Source organism: Glycine soja, chromosome 18 (assembly GCF_004193775.1).
Source record: "Glycine soja cultivar W05 chromosome 18, ASM419377v2, whole genome shotgun sequence".
NCBI lineage: Eukaryota > Viridiplantae > Streptophyta > Magnoliopsida > Fabales > Fabaceae > Glycine > Glycine soja.
The window spans coordinates 17,036,679-17,059,193 of record NC_041019.1 but is presented as its reverse complement, the minus strand read 5'-3'; the positions used below and the strand labels follow the sequence as shown (position 1 = coordinate 17,059,193).

At 33.4% G+C, this 22,515-nt stretch overlaps 1 pseudogene; it reads right to left on the bottom strand.

Annotated features, from left to right (window-relative positions):
- Nucleotides 1–3,044: 3,044 nt before the first annotated feature.
- Nucleotides 3,045–16,458, bottom strand: LOC114395046 (annotated as a pseudogene).
- Between the last annotated feature and the right edge of the window lie 6,057 nt (nt 16,459–22,515).

The following is a 22,515-nucleotide window of genomic DNA, read 5'->3' as shown; positions in this document are numbered from 1 at the left end:
ACGTAAGGATGCACATGCCAAAGTTGAGTATGTGAAAAGATTGTATGACCAAGTGAAGGTGCAAATTGCAAAGAAGAATGAAAACTATGCCAAGCAAGCCAACAAGAAAAGGAAGGAAGTGGTACTTGAACCAGGTGATGATCCTGGACATTTGAGGACAAATGTTTTCCAAGAAGGAGGGAATGATGAGAATCATGAAACTGGCCAAATATAGGCTAAAGGCCCAAGTGGAGAAGGACGAAGGCCCAAGTGGAGAAGGACAAAGCCCCCGAGTGGAGAAGGATGAAGGCCCAAGTGGAGAAGGATGAAGGCCTAGAGGCAGAGACACTATCAAGACTATTAATTGTTGCTGAAGGCCCAAACTAATTTGAAGGCCCAAGTTAAATAAGTTTTTAGTTATAATTTATTTTTATTGTAATTTTGGCCCAAACTGTTTAGAAGGCCCATGTCTATTTTTATCTTTTTGTTCAGCTACACTATAAGTATGGGTTTTTGTTTTGAATAAAAAAACTTTTGGCATTTGATAAAATTTGGTGAGAGTTTCTCTCTGGGTTCCTTGTTGAACCAATTATCAGACTTATCAAGGTAATCCTTGTGGCGTCTATCCAGACTTATCTTCCTTCACCGGAAGTGGCGTCTACCCTGACTTATCCTCCTTCACCGGAAGTGGCGTCTACCCAGACTTATCTTCCTTCACCGGAAGTGGCGTCTACCCTGACTTATCTTCCTTCACTGGAAGTGGCGTCATCCAAATCTTCGTAGCCTGTATCAAGTGATCCATTCCTAGTCAGATTCACATCATCAAATGATGAGAATCATGAAACTGGCCAAATACAGGCTAAAGGCCCAAGTGGAGAAGGACGAAGGCCCAAGTGGAGAAGGACAAAGCCCCCGAGTGGAGAAGGATGAAGGCCCAAGTGGAGAAGGATGAAGGCCCAGAGGCAGAGACACTATCAAGACTATTAATTGTTGCTGAAGGCCCAAACTAATTTGAAGGCCCAAGTTAAATAAGTTTTTAGTTATAATTTATTTTTATTGTAATTTTGGCCCAAACTGTTTAGAAGGCTCATGTCTATTTTTATCTTTTTGTTCAGCTACACTATAAGTATGGGTTTTTGTTTTGAATAAAGAAACTTTTGGCATTTCATAAAATTGGGGAAGAGTTTCTCTCTAGGTTCCTTGTTGAACCAATTATCAGACTTATCAAGGTAATCCTTGTGGCGTCTACCCTGACTTATCTTCCTTCACCGGAAGTGGCGTCTACCCTGACTTATCTTCCTTCACTGGAAGTGGCGTCAACCAAAAACTCTACAGACTGTATCAAGCGATCCGCCCCTAGTCAGGTTCGCATCATCCCCGACCCACTTACGTACTATCTATGCAAATCGGACCTATACAGAGTGGGTGCCACAAACTGTCTACTTTAGATTTCGATTTAGTTCCTTATGAGACTGTTATTTATCTATTATTTTGACATATCCAATTCAAAAACGTTCCTAGAGTTAAAAGAAATTCGATGGAAGGACTAACACGAACTTATAATTGCCCTTGTAGCGACTAGCGACTAAGCTAAGACATGTAGTTTTAGCATATAAGAATCAAAACTTAAAAATAGTGCAAGTATATAGGCTAACTGAATTGATTAACCATTGTATAATCAAAGCAGGATATATTATCTATTTATTAAAATAAACAAATTTAATCAAACTTTTGACTAGTGAAACTCGAATAATATGTTCGAGAATAATTGAATTCTAAACCTTGCACCTACGTATCGATCTACATATGATTATGCAAAGAGAATATATTATTTGTGGGCACAAAATTTAAGTAATAAATACGGACCGATAATGACAATAAAGAACGGTGTTTAACTTAACACTTTAATTTGTCAAAAGAAAAACTTAAAACAGTTTTTAGTCTAGCATATGTGCGCTCACCAACAGAAAAAATAAGCCAGCTAAATCAAATCTGTTAGCTGTTACACCACACGAATTGAATCAAGTGTCAGTTGATGGGGCATATTCTTTTATTTAAAAAATGTACATACTTTCAGAGCGGGAAAAAAATATTATTAGAGAAGAGAATGATTTTGTCACTAAAATTTTCTATCATATGAAAAAATTAAAGCAGTTAAAAATGGTATCAAACAATAAATACAGACATACAGTTACGTGAGACCTAAATTTAATACTTAAAAAACTGGACCAATTAATCACGTCAATCAATAACTTACCGACTTCACATAACCAGAATGCCTATTTCTGGAAACAACGTCATTGTTACAACATAGACACACGTATGTGAAGACTATAGCACACAATAAAATAAAAGAAAGGAATAAAAAGAAAAAAGGAGAGAAGCGACTTAAACAAGTTTAAAACCCTGTTTTGACTTTTGTAATGATAAATATTTTACATGCACTGGACTCCTTCAAAAATTTATTCTTATTATACTTGATATTCCTCTACTTTTTTTTACATTATTTTGAGTCCGTAAGAGGGAAGTTGATGTAACGATTTACGTCTAAGAGGGGTTGTATAATGATTTACGCCTATGAAGGAGGGGTCGGTTTAAGAGGTTTTATATAGAGTTGTAAAACAGAAATACTAGATGTTACAAAGGCAAATTTCAGAAGATTCGTGTAATTTACTCATTTTATTCATACTTCTTTTTATCTCTCTTTCAAGGCAACATATAGCTATAATTTTGAGGGAGTCATATATAAAAGAATAAATAAAATATATTTTAAACTTTATATATTAAAACCAACCCCTAAACGCCTAAAGATCTTTCCCAAAAAATTCTCACCAAAGGAAATTTTAGTAGCTTCAAGATTAACCTCGTACTCCTAGAAATTGTGTATTTTCTAGATCCTTGACCACTTTTACCAATCATTGAGGTAAAATTGAAGGTTTTTAACTAACGGTGTCTGTCAACAAAAATATATATCTTACGCAAACTTGTTTGCTTCTCCCTAATGAAAATGACATTAATGGACAGTAGAGTGGCGGCTTCCTTTAGCATCAAATAGACACGCGAAATTAAATAAAGTAGTTTCAAGATGATCTTTCATTCTGTATATTCATGAAGAGCAAATTTTATTATACAAACTGCTAATTTACTTCTAATAAATAACTAGGCTAGCATAAGCGTCCCTACTTCCTACCACCTAAAAAGACAACTACAAATGCCAGCGCTTCCGTACATAATTTATTATATGGTACAAATAGGGGCAAATACTAATAGTAACCAAGTGTGTTAAGATAGCATGTCATTTTAGAGTTTGTGATTATGTTAAGAAACAACCGAGGGTTACTTCAAGGTTACGATAACTTCTTACTATCAAAGCTGCTGCTGCACAAAAGAAAATTGACCACAGTACCGACGTTAGCGTTATCATGGGATGAATGATGAATTTCACTAGACTTGCTTCATGGGTCTAAATCTTCAGGAAAGACAGCTTGACCAGCATAAACACCAACAATCGTAAGTAAGAAAGAATAAATGCAAGAATGGTTATCATGAAAGAATCAATACAAATTAAACTGCACTTATATATGATTTGTCTTAAGTTTTTTCACCTCATATCGGAAAGAAATCCTCAAATTGGGAACATTTGTCTTGTGAATATCAATTCCTTCGGAACCTCTCAACAAATATTTATCCCCAAGCCAGTGTGACTGAAAGCATGGGAAAAAACATAAAAAAAATGTAAACAGAAAATACATTCCTAAATAAGACAAGAACTTAGAGAAGACTATGTGAAGTCACTTTAACTGATATACTAAAAGAATATCAAACCTAACACCTACAAAATTGATTGCCCATATTATGCTTAGGTTTTTAGGCTAGCTTGCACCAACAAACTCAATTTAAGTTCTCCCGCTGTGCTTACAAGTTTTAAGAATGTGCATATCTTTACAGAGCCTTGGTGCAGATGGGCAAAAACATATAATTCCTACATTGTCATCTAATTTACCTTTGCTTGGTGTGAAAATCCAGATTGGTAGACAGAATTTCTAGCTATCTCACACAGGTCACATGCAGAGAGCTTCCATACCTGCAATGCACATGTTTAAGTAAAATATATGATCCCTAGTAAAGACAAAACAGAATACTTAACCAACTTATATTTAAAACTTATATTTTAGGAGGCTAAGAGTTTGGCAGAAACTAGACCTTTGCTGCAACATTATATTCTTCGAGCAGTGGCTCTTTTGTCAAATGAATTTGCAAAGGATCATCGGTAGAGAGAGACACATTTAGACCTAGCTGGAAAAACATTGGTAATGGATTGCGTTTATAGTTCAAGAAAAGAGAATTATTGCTAAGTGGTGACATAGCTAATCCAACCTAAAGTGAAAACAGAATTTTTTTATTTTTTTTATCAGCCAAAATATAATATATTCATTAATGAGTACCAGAGGTACTATAACAGAATGATATTATTATATTGTCAAAAATTATCAGTATAAAGATAAAATAATCAAAGTATTGGTAAAGAATAGGATTTCAACTTAAATTTCCCACTACATTACAGTGGACCTAAACTCAGAATAGCAGCAAAATCTGTATTGTTCAATAGAATAACTAGGTTGACCAAAAGAATATTCCTGATGGCTAACCTGTGCAAGATAATACAAGTACTGCAAAACTGGAGTTTTATGCAGATTAATCCCATGAGAAATGTTATGGCATAGGAGGAAGGCAGCAGCCAAATGATCACTATCACCTGCCTGAACAAGTACTTTGATCATAACTATCAAATTGAACATAAAGAATTAAACTATACTGCTAGAATATAGAAAATAACCTCTCCACAGTGAGGCCGCAACTTTATTGTGGTCATTCCTTTAGATTCACGCAGCTGAAACCATCAGTGAGATATTAATGTTGTTGATAACCAGGAATTCTTTGGTAAATCTATATTTGCTCCATCTTTTCCTGTTTCTTTTTTGTTTTCATTGATGTGCTTGAACTTGAAGACCTCAACTTCACACACCACCAAAAAAAGAAACAAAACCCGGCCAACCTCAAACTAAACAAAAAAGAGTGAGGTATAATTGGCCTTAGAATTGAAAGGGAATAAAAAAGGCAATGGTCAGTTGTTAAACTCTTAAGCTCTATAAAGAGAGAAATAGTATAAACCTTGTTGAGTGTATACAAGTTAGCATAGTAGTAATAAAGGTAATAAGAGTATGCTGGATTGAATTCATTTGTCCACTCAGATGGAGTAGGCATGTGCTTAGTTGGACGCCTTTCGGGTTTACTTTCATCATCTACAAGATCAAATCCCACCACCTGTAAGCAGAAGAAGCTCAACATATTACACTAATACATTCGAAAAGAAACTCCAGAAAGAAAAAAGTTGCTTTATTTGTTCATCATCCTTCATTCGCCAGTTTTAATAATCAACAACAATCAAAATTGACACATCATCAGAAACAAATTTGATTGTGAATATGATAAGCACCCAAGTACCTAGGGAACCCACCCTTAAAAGATAGCTGTTAAGGGGGTGAATCAAGCACCTAAATACTCCACTGAGCATCCCATAGACCTATACTACCCGTTGTGGGATTTGAGAACCCCATAATACCCAAGTCCCTATCAGAATGCATCTCAAACCTCAACTTCATTCTCTACTACCGAAAAAACCTTACAATTATGAACTGTGATCTAAGAAGCACGGACGCGGCACATCATCGGCGTGTCCCGCGTCGGACTCGCACCAGACACGCATGCGGGTACGACTCCGGTGCGATGCGGTGTCCGTTGCCTCCGCCGTCACTGGACATGGTTGAACAATAGGACACACGCGATTGGACACGGCCCACCAAGTAGACACACGCGACACGGCCCAACAAGCCTTAGGTATTTTTATTATTTATTTAAAAATGCTTACCAAAAGAACAACTCTTCTACGTCTTCTCCTTGTTGTTCCCGCAAGCGTCTCCATTGCTGCAAAGTGCCGCGTTCGTTTCCTTCCCCGCGCAGGTAGGCCCTTGCTCCCTATTTCTTCTCTAGTTTTTCTCGCTGCCTTTGAAGGGTTGATGTGCCTTGGGTCCCTCGCCTCTGATTTGTCCGTGTTTAGTGTGTTTCCACTTTGTTCAAATGTCTTTAAACTTTTTACACATTCTCTCTCTTTCTCTATTTGTGTTCTTATCCGTTGGCTTTTTCTTTGTGATGTTAATAGTTATCCGTTGGCTGTTGCATGTACCCCAACACCATTTATTCTTTATTTTATTGTGAAAAACAAATTTCTCTTTCTTTCTTTGTTATCTGTTGACTGCTTCTTTATTTTATCCGTTGGTTCTTTCTCTTTCTTTGTGTTGTTAAAAAATATAAAAAACAATTTTTTTCTTTATTTTATTGTAAATCTTGTGGCAACATTCTTTTGCAGATGCCATTAAAAAATTACCTTTCTTGTAATTTTCTTTATTTTTCTATTTATTCTTAAAAAAACTATTTGCTAAGGAATTAAAGAAATAACAACATACATATTGCAGAGGGAAAAATTGTAATAGATCACCTTTACATTAACTTTTTTTTGTAAATTCAAAATTTTGAATGTTTCAATTCATAAACATTTCACACATGTCTATGAATTTGAATGTTTCTTTATTTTCCTATTTATTCTTAAAAAAATTATTTGCTAAAAACGGTATCTAAATTGTTTAAAAAATAAAAAATAAAACAAATAATTTACAAAAACTAAAATTATTTTGAATAGTCCTGTTTTGAATAAAATTAAGCTACCACATGGCCAGTAAGACAAGAACAACATTGATTAGAAATTGCTTTTTGTTGTTTGTTTTTTACTTAGAAATTGTTTACATTCATTTTTTATCTTTTTAAATTGTTGTAGAGATGAGTGCTTCTAGTCCTAGTCAAGCTAAAGAACAAGATGATGATACCAAACCTTTATGGACCTATGTTACAAGTGTAGGTGGTGGTGAAAATTATGAGATAAAATGCAATATTTGTGATTTTATCTTTAATGGGTCTTTCACTAGAGTGAGGGCACACTTGTTGAAGATGACAGGAAAGGGAGTTAGAGTTTGTCAAAAGGTAACAATTGTCAAACTTATAGATTTGAAGAAGATAGACAATGAGGCTACATTGAGGGTGGAGAGGTCAAAAACAAAATTTGTGTCATTGCCTCCGGTTTCTACTCAACACCAAATGGATACAAATACTCTTGGTGTTGATCCAAAAAAGAGAAAGACATCAACTGTATAAAATGTCTTTAATTTGCAAGCTAGAGAGACACTTGATCATGAAATTGCTAGGATGTTTTACTTTTCGGGGCTGTCTTTTCATTTAGCAAGAAATCCTCATTATAAGAAGGCATTTGCCTATGCTGCCAACAATCAGATCAGTGGTTACCAACCTCCAGGTTATAATAAATTAAGGACAACATTACTTCAAAATGAGAGAAGACATGTGGAGAATTTGTTACAACCAATTAAAAATGCATGGAGCCAGAAGGGTGTGAGCATTGTTAGTGATGGATGGAGTGACCCGCAAAGAAGATCTCTTATTAATTTCATGGCTGTCACGGAGAGTGGACCTATGTTTTTAAAGGCCATCGATTGTTCAAATGAGATCCAAGACAAGGATTTCATTGCCAAACATATGAGGCAGGTAATTATGGAGGTTGGGCACTCAAATGTTGTGCAAATAGTGATGGATAATGCAGCCGTTTGTAAAGCAGCAGGTTTAATAATTGAGGTTGAGTTTCCTTCCATCTATTGGACTCCATGTGTTGTCCATACATTAAATCTTGCTTTGAAGAACATATGTGCAGCCAAGAATACAAAAAAAAACAATGTTGCTTATGAAGAATGTTCTTGGATCACCCAAATTGCAGATGATGCAATGTTTGTGAAAAACTTTGTCATAAGTCACTCTATGAGACTATTAATTTTCAATTCATTCAATTCATTGAAATTTCTATCCATTGCTCCAACAAGATTTGCCTCCACTGTTGTAATGCTCAAGAGATTCAAGCAATTGAAGAAAGAACTCCAAGAGATGGTCATTAGTGACCAATGGTCTTCTTATAAGGAAGATGATTTTGCAAAGGCTAAATTTGTGAAAGATACTTTGTTGGATGATAAATGGTGGGATAAGGTTGATTATATTCTTTCTTTCACTAGCCCTATCTATGATGTTCTTAGAAGAACGGATACAGAAGCTTCATCTCTCCATCTAGTATATGAGATGTGGGATTCAATGATTGAAAAGGTAAAGAATGCCATATATCAATATGAGAGAAAGGAGGAGAGTGAAGGATCAACCTTTTATGAGGTAGTGCACTCCATATTAATTGACCGTTGGACTAAGAGTAGCACTCATTTCCATTGTTTAGCTCATTCCTTAAATCCTAGGTAATTAACTCTATACTCTTTTACTTACATTTTTTTTAGAATTACATAAATTTTAATCATGTATATATTTCTTTTTAATTGTAGATATTATAGTCATGAATGACTAAGTGAAGATTCTAATCGAGTTCCTCCACATCAAGACATGGAACTCACTCGTGAAAGATTAAAATGCTTCAAGAGGTTCTTTCTTGATGTGGATGTAAAGAGGAAAGTGAATATTGAGTTTTCCAACTTCTCAGATGGAAGAGAAGGTTTTGATGATCTTGATTCTTTAAATGATAGAGGTCAAATGGATCCAAAAGCTTGGTGGCTAATTCATGACATTAATGCTCCAATACTTCAAAAGGTTGCCCTTAAGCTACTTGCACAACCTTTTTCATCTTCATGTTGTGAAAGGAATTGGAGTACATATTCATTTATTCATTCTTTAAAGAGAAACAAGATGACACCACATAGAGCTGAAGATTTAGTGTTTGTTCATAGCAACCTACGATTTCTCTCAAGGAATACTCCACAATATCATCAAGAGGAAACTAAAATGTGGGATGTAGCTGGAGATGATTTTGGATCACTTGATGATTGTGGTATTCTTGAAATTGTTAGTTTGTCTTTAGATGAACCAGAGTTAGAGGGTATCTTTTTCAATGATGATTGCTAGTTTGTGGAATTCTTGAAGATTTAAAGTTGTTAATTCATCATCTTGCTTTATAATTTTTTTTTGTAAAGAAACAAAGTGTACAAATTGTATAATGAGGTCTCTTAGTATTTTTTGTGACTCATTATCATAGGAAAAGTTCTTTTGAGATGATGATGAATATATAAATCTTGATTTTCAATTTAGATCTTTTATGCATATCGCTCATATTTAATTTTATGTAATTTTATTTTATTTATATATATATAGTCGTGTCCGTGTCCTACATTTTCAACATTACAGGTGTCCACGTGTCCGTGTCCGTGTTGTGTCCGGTATCGGTGTCGGTGTCGGTGCTTCATTGACTGTGATACAGAAATCTATGTACAGTAGATGCATCCCTTTGTTACCATAAAGCAGTGCATTGAGTTCTTTAAAATACTTCCAACAAAAGCAGAGAATCAGTTTGATTTGACAAATATGGGGTTGGTTCAATGATAATTTAATTGAATATTAGGAATTTACAACATGAGCAAAAGAGCAGCATTGCAAAACAAACTGATAGAACTTGGAATTGTATAGATGAAGATCAGATCCTACAACAGAGGAAAAACTTCTAAAAACAGAATAAAAACCTTAAAAATAAACAATAATAATAGCCTTATCTCTCTAGATGAGGTTGGTTACATGGATCACATTTCATTGGGCTTGGTTAAAAACCAATTCTCAAGAATATTATTCACCATGAAATACTTCTATTAATTTCCTCTAATGTCCTTCTTGGCCTCCCTCTACCTTTTTCAGAGGGTTAAAAACCATAAAATTTACTTTCCTTACCAGTGTCTCTAATGGCCTTTGCATGTGCCCAAAGCATCTTAACCATTTTTTTTTGTCATCTTTTCCTCTATAGGTGTCACATTAATGTCTCCCTGTACACAATCATTTTGTATCTTGTCCTTTCTTGTGCAGCCACAAATCTATCTAAATATACTCATTTCTATTACTCTAACTCTTTCTCTAGATATCCCTTCAAAGCTTAACATTCAGTACCATAGAGTATAGTTAGTCATATAGATGTATGATAAAACTTTGCTTTAAGCTTGATAGGTATTTTGCAGTCATAAATAATCCCCAATGTCTTTCTCCATTTTCACCCCTAGCTTATGTCCTATTGTGGCATCTTCATTAATTTTGCTATTATTTGTAATATAATTCCAAATATTTAAACATAAAAACCTATGGTGTGAGGTGTGACATATCCTCTAATTTTTACTTCCAACTCCAAGTCATTTTCCTCTTGCTTCTTTCTTGATAAACTTGCAATGCATATACTCTATCTTACTCCTATTCAAGTGAAAACCGTTTGATTTCAATGTCTGTCTCCAAAGCTCAAGTTTGGAGTTAACCCTTTCCCTTGTTTCTCAATCAAAACTATATCATTTGAACCTTTCCATCAACTCCTATGGAATATAAATAACATTGATTGTAGACCTTCTTGGCATGTATCGAAATTGATTTTTTGCAATCCTAATCTCCTCTTAATATAAACACAATCACTTTTTCCCATATATGACTCATAGGTTTTTATCCCTTTGTAGCTAGAACAATTCTTTATAAATCCATAGTTCTTATTTATAGGAACCAAAGTGCTCCTCCACTCATCTATCAATTTTTTAGATCTCAAAACTCATTAAATGACTTGGCAGGGCAAATGATACCCTATTCACCTACAAATTTCCAAACTTCAATAGGAATACCATCAAGACCAACAACTTCACTATTATTCATCCTCTTAAAGGCTGCTTTTACCTCTCCATTTCCAACTTGAATTTTATGATAATAAGCCATTTTTTTTTATTTCTAATCCTTAAATAGTACAAGTCGACATATGTTCATCATTGAAATGCTTAAAAAAAGAGTTCTCCAATGTCCTATCTTTCTTTGATATCTTGATCTAGAATGAAAAATTTTCCTTCTTCATCCTTGATACATCTTACTTAGTTCAAATCTCTTGATTTTCTTCCCCTATGTTTGGCAAGATTATATATCTTACGTTCTTCATTCTTTGTCTCAAGATCTCGATAAAACTCCTCAAAAGATTTGGATCCTGCCTCGCTCACAGTTTTTCTTATATCATTTCTTCCTTTTGATAGCATGCCTAATTTTCTGCATTACTGAACTGTGTAAGGCTTTAAAAACAAATTTTTGTTTCTTACATAACCCAAAAGGAGTGTTTTAAAGCCTTGTTTACTGTTGGCACAATATAACAGCTACACCAGGAAATACATATACAAGCACACAAAAATAGGGGTATGTGTTCACACACAAAAAAAAAAAGAGAAAAAAATTGACTAACCTGCTTCAAAAACAAATGTAATTGAGGATGAGAATTAGGATCCACAGCGACTTCAAATAGAGGAATAAACACATTATCCAGAATATTCTGAAAGGAGGTAACAATTCCCATATTCTTGTACACATTGTATAACCGTGGTAACTGCGCCAATACAAGTTCACAAAACAAGATCAAAGTCAACGAACAGAATATTAATTCCAAATTAAAAGACGACACCAAGGAAAGCAATCAAAACACCAAACAAAATTCTAAATAAATTCTAACAAATAAGGAATATTATATAAGTCAAATGGAGTATGCATAAAATTCCAATTAATGGTGATTGATTCTCATGACCCAATTAAACTAAATTCATCAACTTGTAAAGTAAATTGCATTACATTATCCATTATATACATATAAATGTGAACTTTCTCGCATGTAGTTCCAAAGACACAAATAATGTTAACTAACTTCCCCTTTTTGTGTTTATTTTTAAATTTTTTTTGTAGGGGTGGTTTGGGAGACTAGGTTAGTTGTTAACCTAAATGTTAATCCCACTCGGCACCCCCAAACACTTCTCAAGCCATGAAGCAGGAACAGATGTAGACAATCAGGTGATAACGCTGTTGACAACAAGCAGTGCTTTCTTAGTGCCAACAATCACTGCACAATATATAAAAGGTAACATAGAAGAAGTTGAGATGGAAGACCTCTCCATAAAGGTAAAAAAATTATATGACAAAAGAGAGAAGGCAAAAGGACAACAAATTTGCAATAATGATATGGTTGCTGCTGATGCAATTAAACATCATATATTTCAGCAATTGTGTAATAGGACTACTGTGCACTTCATGAGGAGATATTGACATGCATAGGTTAATCTTATAATTGGGAGGAAAAGAAAGTTGAGTATATAGCATGGTCAGTATAGCGCACAAATGTTAGAAACCTCATATTAAGTAGGAAGTGATTTTGATCAATGTTCCAATGACATTTGTCAAGATTATCTTATAACATTGTACCATTAGGCTAAACAATGAAATGGTCCTAAACTCACAGATAAGGAAGACCCACTCAAGTTGTAATCCTTTAAGAATTAACTCGGAAAAGGGAGGTTAATGTCATAATGGAAACAACTTTTGCCATAAACTCACAGGAAGTTAGTGTTAACCAAACTGATAGAAGCTGGATCAAAAACTAGAAGATGAATTACACTACCTGGATTAGCCATACGGCATTCTTACTATAAAGAGCATTGTTAACAAACCAACTAGCCAGCTGACCCCACTCACTCTGTTTTCTTCCATAAACAGAGATCCTGTACTCAGCCATCTGAACATTTTATTTTTATTTGTAAAGTTGTGCCTTGGTGACTTGTTGGTCATGGGTTCGAATCCGGAAACAGTCTCTTTGCATATGCAAGGGTAAGGCTGCGTACAACATCCCTCCCCCATACCTTCGCATAGCGAAGAGTCTCTGGGCAATGGGGTACGTAGTTTTATATAAATGAATCAAGATATGAAATATCTAAATGTAAATAAAAAAAAAAAAAAAAAAAAATATATATATATATATATATATATATATATCATGGAAAAATAACCTGATATTTGCTTGCTTCAAGATCTGTCAAAACTTCCTTTCTTACTTCAGCCAGAAACCTTCCCGTAAATTTTGGTGGCTGTAAGCTATTACGAATTCAAAAAGCATAAACTAACACTTCTAATATTCAGTTGGAATTCATGAAATAGAAGTAAATAATAGGGAACATTCTTCTGAAACCAACCCTGGATAAGATTATCCTGCTTTAAAAATATTTCTCTTAGTCTGCTCTGTCCACAAGGATTATACATAAGGTTGAATTTGTCAAATCTATGGAATGTGCTATTATCTGCATGGACGTCCAACAAATCAACATTCAAATCATATCTGCATCATAATTTCCATTAATTAGAAAAGGTGATGACTGACAAGCACACAAATATATTCAGAAGTCAGGTCTCATTTTCCAAATAGTAAGATGAAAAAAAAATTAGAGAACAATAATGCATACCCAGTCAAATCCAAACTCTCAAAAACCTCCTTAAGCATCATATACTTTCCATCTCTAAAGATAACAACCTGCTAACATAGGTTAATACTCAAGAAAAATTAAGAAGTAGTAATCTGGAAAATAAAAAGGCAAAAAGTAAGGGGAAAACAGCCAACAACATTACAGTCGCATTAAAAAGATTAATTAGAACCCCAAAGTATATTTTCACCTCATCAGATTCTTCTTTTTAATTTGGACTTGATGAAGCACACAAGATGCTTCTGATTCATGCAAGCAGAATGATGAATATGAGTATCAACTTTCCTGATATTGTAAAAATCCCGGTGTGGTGCACCCTTCTGAGCCAGAAACTCCCTATCTGCATTTAGTAACAGATGAAGACGGAATTTCTGTATAATGATCAGATGCATGTTATAAACAAATGCCACAGGCAAGCACAAAGAGACCATATAAACAGAAGTTTGTGAAAACAAAACATACTTCCTCAAGAAATCATAGTCTGTGGTAGCATGAAGTGCGTACATTCCCAATAGACATAACTTTTAGAATGTAATGCATATCGGTGAAAAATCTCGTTGAGCTTGCAACAGGGAAGAGCTCATCAGTGTCTGTGAACATTTTCACAAAAAACTCAGTTCTTATATCTTCAACAAACTCAATACTGAACAAAATTGCTGTGAAATCATTGCATAGTCATGTTGTTAACACTCCGGGCTTACCAGTTTTACTTGCAAAAACATGTATGACTCCATCTTCCATCCTAAAGTGGTGCTGTTTGCAACATCAAAAGTCAGTTATAACAATATCAACCAAACACTTCAGAGCAATATAACAATATCAACAGAACAATTCAGAACAAAATTGACTGTTAATAACTCAAGCAGATTCCACATGTAGCAGAAAATTTCTGAGTGACTACTAAATAAGTAATAACACAGAAGCAGCAAACTTACCGCTGTTGCTTCAACAGGTTCAAAATGATACGGGTCAGAGTTAGTTTCCACAGGTTCAGTCTTCCATGGAACATCCTTGTAAACATATTTCTTACGCAAATCTAAGCATTCTCGAATCATTTTGTATACTTCCTCCTCTTCTATATTTGTTGTCTCTGAACATATTTTGTAGAGTAAGACAAGATGCATTAAATACTAGCTTTGCAATCTTGCTTCATATTATGCAAGGCATACAATAAACCAAAAGATTAATTATATTGTTTGATATAGGTAAAACAAAGGGGGGGAGGGGGGGAGAGACTGGGAGCAATCAGAGTTAAATGTAGATACTAGATAGCAAAAAGAGGATAAAAATAGGTAACATATCATGCAGGTATAATACTAAAATTATTTATTAGCATGAAAGAATATAGGAAGCAATCAGAATTACAGTAACGATTGTGATAGCGATGTGAAAGTACCATGCACAGTATTTCTTGCAGACAAGACATTATTGACAAACACAAGGTCATCCCCAGCTACATGTACTGAAGTTGAATCTGTTATTCCATGACCATTCATATCGGCACCAGCTTTCACTTCCTTTGAAGCCTCTCTATACATCTGATTTTTTTCATTGTTTGCATCCTCAACTCTGAATGGAATAGCGGGCAAATTGCAGACATTTGAATTTAGTCCCTGCAACTTCATGAATCACTAAAATACAAGGATAGAAATAACTGTACAACGAATAATCATACACCAAAAATAAGCAAGGATTAGGAAGCCAAAAGATTTTTGATCATGCACCAATACTATCTACTTTCCAAATTATCAAACTAAAAAAGAAGCCTCTCAAGTTTAGTTCCCATGAATCCTGAACCATGACCAAAGTTAAATAATATCCCTTTATTTGAATCCTGGTATAATGGTAAGTTGGTTACTAAAAATATTGAAAACACAAAAGCATGTTTCACAACTTGCCCCCTGAATAACAATCAACAAACAGGCCATAGTTTAATCAACAAAGTTTTAAACAGAATTCAGCATTGCAACAAATATGAAATCATTATTCTCACGTAAGTATTTGAGAAAGGAATTCGATTGTCATCAGCAAACTGTGTTTCCTCCTCATCAGAATCCTCAGCACTTTCAGACGTGGTACGCCCCGGTGATCTCAGGGTCATAATTCTGCCAACAGAACTTATCCTCTTATATGAACACGAAGAAATCTGAGCACTCTCTCCTACACAAACCAAATCACATAAATACTACATAAGCAAACCAAAAAAAAAAAAGGAAAAAAACAGCTTAATATTCATACACTATCAGTATATTACATTGGCAACGAATTTAGAAAAATGATTTTAAAGTAATCATCACAAAAGTCAACAATCTTACCATACGTGGCATTATTTTAATGTTTGGATGAATGCATGCTAATTAAACTAAAAAAAAAAACTAACATTTTAATAAAAATAAAAGAAAAACAAAACTGAACTAAACTAAACTGAACAAAAAATGTACAAAGAGAATTTCATATTCGCACCATTCTTGGAACCAGTTCGAAGAGACGGAAGCCCCGACGGAACGAATTGGAGATTTTCCAGCGACGAAGTCTTAGCGTCCTCTCCGAACCAGTCCGTGGCGGAGACCACGTTCGGCATGGAAGACGAAATCCTGTAGCTCCGAAGCACGTTCGAGCTGTCGTCGACGGACCTCGACAAGGCTCCGAGATAGTTTCTCAGATCGGCGTCTGTTTCCGCTTCTCCGTCGTCGTCTTCGTCGTCGGAGGTGGCGAGAGGTTTGCGGCGGAGTTCGACGAGGCGGTGGAGGACGTGGTCGACGGTGTGGCGGTGGATGTAGAAGGCAGAGAGGGCCATGAAGGAAGCGCCGAGCAGCGCGGCAATGGCGAGGTGAAGAGAGGGAGGGAGCGAAGAGGAGGGATCCATTGGAGGAAGTGATCAGTAATGATGATGATTCTCAAAGCGTTTCGAGTTTGAATGTTTAACTTTTGAGTTTTTGAATTGGCGTGAGTCCATGTGTCACACTTACACTCTGAAGACTGAAGAGAAGAAGCCAAAGAGGGAAGTGAGAAACATGGGTTTTGTTCTTTTTGGTAGATGATTATTTTCGTGCGTGTATCTATAATTTGTTGACAAATTTGTTCCGCTCAAAAGATTAAAATTTTAAATTTAGTCTTTAAAGAACAAAAAACATAATAAATTTATGTGTTTGTTATGGTTAATAAAATAGTTTACATGATAGAAGGATAAATTTGTCACAAACTTAATCGTTAACGTGATTATGTTTATCCAAACATAATTATTACAATTATGACATTATAATAATCATTAAAAAAATTATTGATTAACAAACATAATAATAATTATAATATTGATTTAACAATCATAATTTATGTCACAATAAAAATTATCTAAACTAAATATTCTACAAGTTTATCAAGATAAACATTGTAACGCCGTATTAATCATTACAAATTTATTCAAATTATAATAATTAATCACAATCTACTATAAATAAAAGATAAACATCATTATAACTTGTGATTCATTCTATGAGATACTCCATCTCGGAATATGTATCATTTTAGTCCTTTTTTAAAATTTAAAAGTTAACAAAACATTAACATTTCTAACGAAAAATAGAAAAAATGATTTTCGAAAACATAAAGGATCAAAATGAAACTTTTAAAACTTAATATATCAAAGTGAAACAACTACGAAACATAATGGATCAAAAATGACATTAAACCAAAATTTTAATAACCTTAAGCTTGAGACACAATAATAGCTCGTAGCAGCCGCACACTTTCATTTGTCACCCATTTGCAAGTAGAACGCAGAAGCCTTGCAACAACAAAGAACAGCACTACTACAAGGTACAAAGGCCCTTCAGCGATGTAGGTCAATGACAATGATGTGGAAGGAGGAGGGACATGGAAGATATTGTTTTGATGGGAGGTCGGTCGTGAGATTGAGAATAACATTACTATGGATTTGTCTAGGTTGTGTTTGTGTCTTTGGGAACGAGCTCAAGGAAGAATAAAAGAGCATCAACATGACAAAATGCATCATTCCACAAAAATGGCATCCGTTTGATTTTTTTTTTTTAAAACAAACATGCTCAACCCGAAGTGGGTTTTTAAATCAAAGCATGTCACTGATTTTCATCGAAACCGCCAATTCACACCGGGCCAAAATGGGCCTCATACATTTTTTATCCAATAGCTCACCCGGTTCGACTATGTCTCTAGGTCCCAGTCAAACTGGTTCGACCAGTCGGGTTGGGCCGATTTTCATAACACTGCTTAGGGTTGTTCTTCGCATGTTGGATTCAATTGTTTTGAAGAGAAAAATCAGTCAATTTAATCATTTCAATTTTGTTAATTTATCATCCCTCAAATTAGTTTAAACATTTAATTCAATCCAATTTAAAGCAATTTGAATTGAATCAATTTTCGGTTTTACTCATACTTTTACTTTATTTAAAAATATTAAATAAAAGCTAGATATGTAATAAATATTTTGTTAATTTTATTCAATCGGATTATTTTAAACTTTTAATCCAATCCAATATGATTCAATTTAAAGTGGTTTGGATTGGATCGATTTTCGGTTTTAATCTTATTTTTTATTTTTTTAGAAAATATTAAATGAAAGGTAATATATATATATATATATATATATATATATATATAATAAATATTAGAATATTTGCACATCTTAACTTTAATAGGTGGTAAGAAATATCTTTAATTAAATATATTTTTCACAAAGAGATATATAAGTTATATGATAATTTTTCAAATATATATGAAATAAAAATAGAAATGAGTGATATTATAAATTAATGAATAAAAATATATACACATTTAGAAGTTCGGTTTGGATCGATTTATAAAATCAAATATGGAATCCGATTTGATCCAAAAACAAGTTTTGGTTTTTCAATTTTTTTTATCCGTTTTAGTTTATTGGATTGGTTTTTTCAATTTACATTGGATTGAATTGATCTATGAAACCCCTAAATCAAATCAAATAAGCTGAGGTATTTGGCTCAAATGTTTGAGCAAAGTATGTGAATTGTTGTAAATCTCCTATACTTGTCTTTGATTCACCCAAATAAAAAATAAATAAATAAACAAAAAAAAATGCTAGCAACACACCCTTTTTAAACAAATTCTCTTTTAATCATTATATTTCTTAAAAATTATAAAAAATTGTAGGATTCATATTTATTTAATGATGACTATCTCTTAATTATAATTTTTAATCAATAAAATGTGTTAGAAGGAATGTAGTAAAAAAAGGTTATTATCTCTCCTCCATAAACCAATGGCTTTAGCATTAAAAAAAAACAATGGCTTTTGTTGGGCTTTAGGTAGGAACTATGAGCCTTTATTTTAGGGTGACCTAAAACTATGGGCTTAAATTTATGAGTAAGTATGATAAAACTATGTTTTTAATCTTGATACTTATGACAAAAATTAGTATTAGTCTTTGTACTTTAACTTAGATTAATTTAGTTTTTATACTTAGAAAAATAGTGGTTTTTGTCCTTTCTCACAAACAATTTTCACTTAAGGAGGGACAAAAATCATTGCTTTTGGTAAAGTTCAAGAACCAAATTAATCCAAATTAAAGTTTAGATACTAAATCCAAGTTTCACTAAAAGTATAAAAATGTTTTTTACCCTTATATTTAAATAACAAACCCAAACCATATAAATACATTATTGGTAAGTATAATTACTTATTTATTTTTATATTTGCATAATTGTTTTCATTTTAATCTTTATATATAGTAATTGTTTGTTTTAGTTTTTATACATACAATTTTTAATCCTTTTTAGTCTCCATCGTCCATAAATATAAAGACTAAAACAAATTACAAAGTAAATATATTGGAACTAAAACCAGTAATTTATAAAGATTAAATGAATAATTAAATTTTATAATTATTTATAACTTTTTTTACATCATATCACCTACACATGAGTAATTAAAAATATAATTTACCAAAAAATTACATCTGGATGTCCTGTCAAATTCCATGATGACTTGGCAATTCACTAGGTTGTTAATGTGACTATTACATCATCGATTGATATTGTTACTTGATAGTTGAAACTAGAATTGCTAATAAAGAAAAATATATGAACCAAAAATGCCAAAAAAAAAGAGTAAATTATACTAATCACCTATGAGATTTAATAAAATTATACAAACTCTCCTTGTTTTATTTTTTATATTTATGGCAATCTCCCTTATAGGCGAACACAAAGTAATATGTTTTAATCAATTAAAGGGATTCGTATAATATATAAGGATGTTGGTGTAATATTTTTTAAAAAGTTAAGATAGGTTAGTGTAAGGGTAGAAAAAACATGAAGAGTTTATGTAGGGAGATATTAAATGCAATAAAATTTTAAGGTTTAGGAAGATATTAAATGCAATAAAATTTTATAATATTATGTTTTTTTATCTAAGCATCCTATACTTTTGTTATTTTTTTAAAGGGGTGATGCTATTATTTCTTACCCCGACTAAAAACATAAAAAATAAAGCTTGACATGTACATCAACTATAACCAATGGATATGTTTGATGGGGCATGTTCTCAATTCAACACATACTTTAATATGTGAAAGTTAAGACCCTGTTTGTCCAGGGTGGTTATGAGTTTTTGATTTTTAGGTTATAAATGTAATTTTCAAAACAAAAAAAAAAACTCGTTTGCCAAAAATGAATTGGCTTTTAACTCAATTTCAAAATAGTTTTACATTCATTCTCAAAATAAAAAAAAATGTTTTGTGAATTTGATTTTTTATTTTAAAAAACACATTCTAACCACCATCACCATACCACCACCACCACCCCTGCCACCACACTACCACTATCGCCTCCACCGCCATCGCTCCATCACAACCACCACCATTATCGCCTTCACCATTCCACCCCCACTGCAAGCGCACCTTGCCTTTTCCGCCTCCATCACCATCACATTATTGTTGTCACCACCATCATTATTCCACTGCTACTATTGGCACCACCATCACCACTCCCTACCTTCATCATCATTTTTGTTGTCGTTGCCATTATTTCACCTCACCACAACCCATAATTTTTAAAATTGACCTAGTGATTGACTTGGTCTAGGCATTAGGTAACTAGATCAATGGTTAAACCAATGGGTCACTAATTGACCTGCATTACTCGGTCTTTATTGTGTTTCCTCCCTTGGGCGTGACCTGACCTAGGTCAGTGGGTCATCGATTTAACCACAAAGTTGACAGGGTCATATCGGGTTATACCAGGTTCAATGCATGGTCAATCTAATAGGCAACTTGACTCGACCAGACCTCCGGGTCATGGTCAAACCGATCCAATCGACTAGGTTAGTCCGGGTTTTAAAACATTGTCATCACTATTACCGTCACCATCACCATTCCACCACCTTTGCTGACATTATTCCACCCACCAGGGTTGTCATCGCCGCCAACACCACCTCTGTCACCGCCGTCTCTCTTTCTCTGCTACCTTTGACACCATCATTATTTCATAGTAGAACAAGATAAGATAGAATGATTGACTCATTTTATTTATCTTCTATTTGTAACATCTTTTCAAAAACCAAAAGCAAAGAATAAACCAAAACTCAAAACTCAAAAGTAAAACTAATTTTGATTTATAAAATTTCAAAACTAAAAATGAGAAACCACCTCCTGCGTGGCCTAACTTAGTCATTGTATCACCTATAATCTCTTAAGTTTTGTCATAGGGGTGTAAGTGGACCGAACCCAATCTGTGAACCTACCCAACCTAACTTAATCTAATTAAATTTTTGTGGGTTGGATTGAGTCATCAGATTGGATTAAATTAATTTTAGCTTAATGAACCCAATTAAAATTAAATTAGGTGATGGGTTCGGGGTTTTGGACTCGACCAAAACCTACACAACCCGCATACAATTAATTAAATTACTAATATAGAAATCTTAAACTAAGCACATCTCACTTTTAAGGTAACATATTCTATTGTAATTTGTTTTTTTCTGTTTATTTTAAGATATTACATTGTTTTACGAATGTTATTGTGCATATATATATTTATGATTTTTTTCTTGTTTATCTAATGAATAATATAATGTTTTATGAATATTGATTTTTAAAAACATCCTTACTATTTTATTTCTGTCCAAAAAAATATCCTTACTATTTTTGAGTTTGAGGATTTTTTTAATTTTTTTCCAAGATTAAATAGGTTGTAGTTTTTAATGGTACAACCCGATAGCCAATCCAACTCAATCCAATTAAAATTTGATTGGATTGAAAAAATTTAAAAAGGTAAACTCAATCCAATTAAACCCAACCTTGGTCAAAAAGGTAAACTCAATCCAATTTTAAAAGGTAAACTCAATCCCATTAAACCAAAATTTAAAAAGTTTAATTGGATTAGGTTGAAAAATAGACAAAATTCAGCTCAACTTCGGTCACTTACACTCCTACTTTGTCTCTTAAACTTTGCTTGTTAGAGCAGAATTACAATAGGAATAGTGTAGAGCATTAGAAAATAGAATGAATTACCAAAAATGAGTGTGTTTGCTTGTGAAGAAACAGTGAGCAAAGAAATATAAAGTGTGTGGATTTTACATTAGAAATTTATTTTTCCAAAGTGAGTGAGAATAATCACAAAATTGGGAAGGATAAGGAGGTAATTGATTATCACAAATTAATTTTTGATTATATGAAAGATGACAAAATAACCAATTGCATAAAAATGCTTACATAATTTGTTATCATGCCATGATAATCGATTACCAATTATCATGTCATAACAATTTGTTATGATAATCATTTTTCAGTTATCATGCTATGAAAATATATTATCTTACATGATAATTTGTTATTATAATCAATTATCATGGACCTTAATGTTGGATCAAGTGGCCTCAGAATAATTAAGAAGGGGGGGTTAAATTAATTATTGATGTGTCGACTAATTAAAAAATTATCCTTCTTAATGTTACTAGATTCAACTAGGCTTTTTCTACTAAGTTAAGAAAGTAAAGAATAGAAACAATAACTTAACCAAAAGTAAAAGCGGCAATTAAAAGTACACAGCGGAAATTAAAGAGTGTA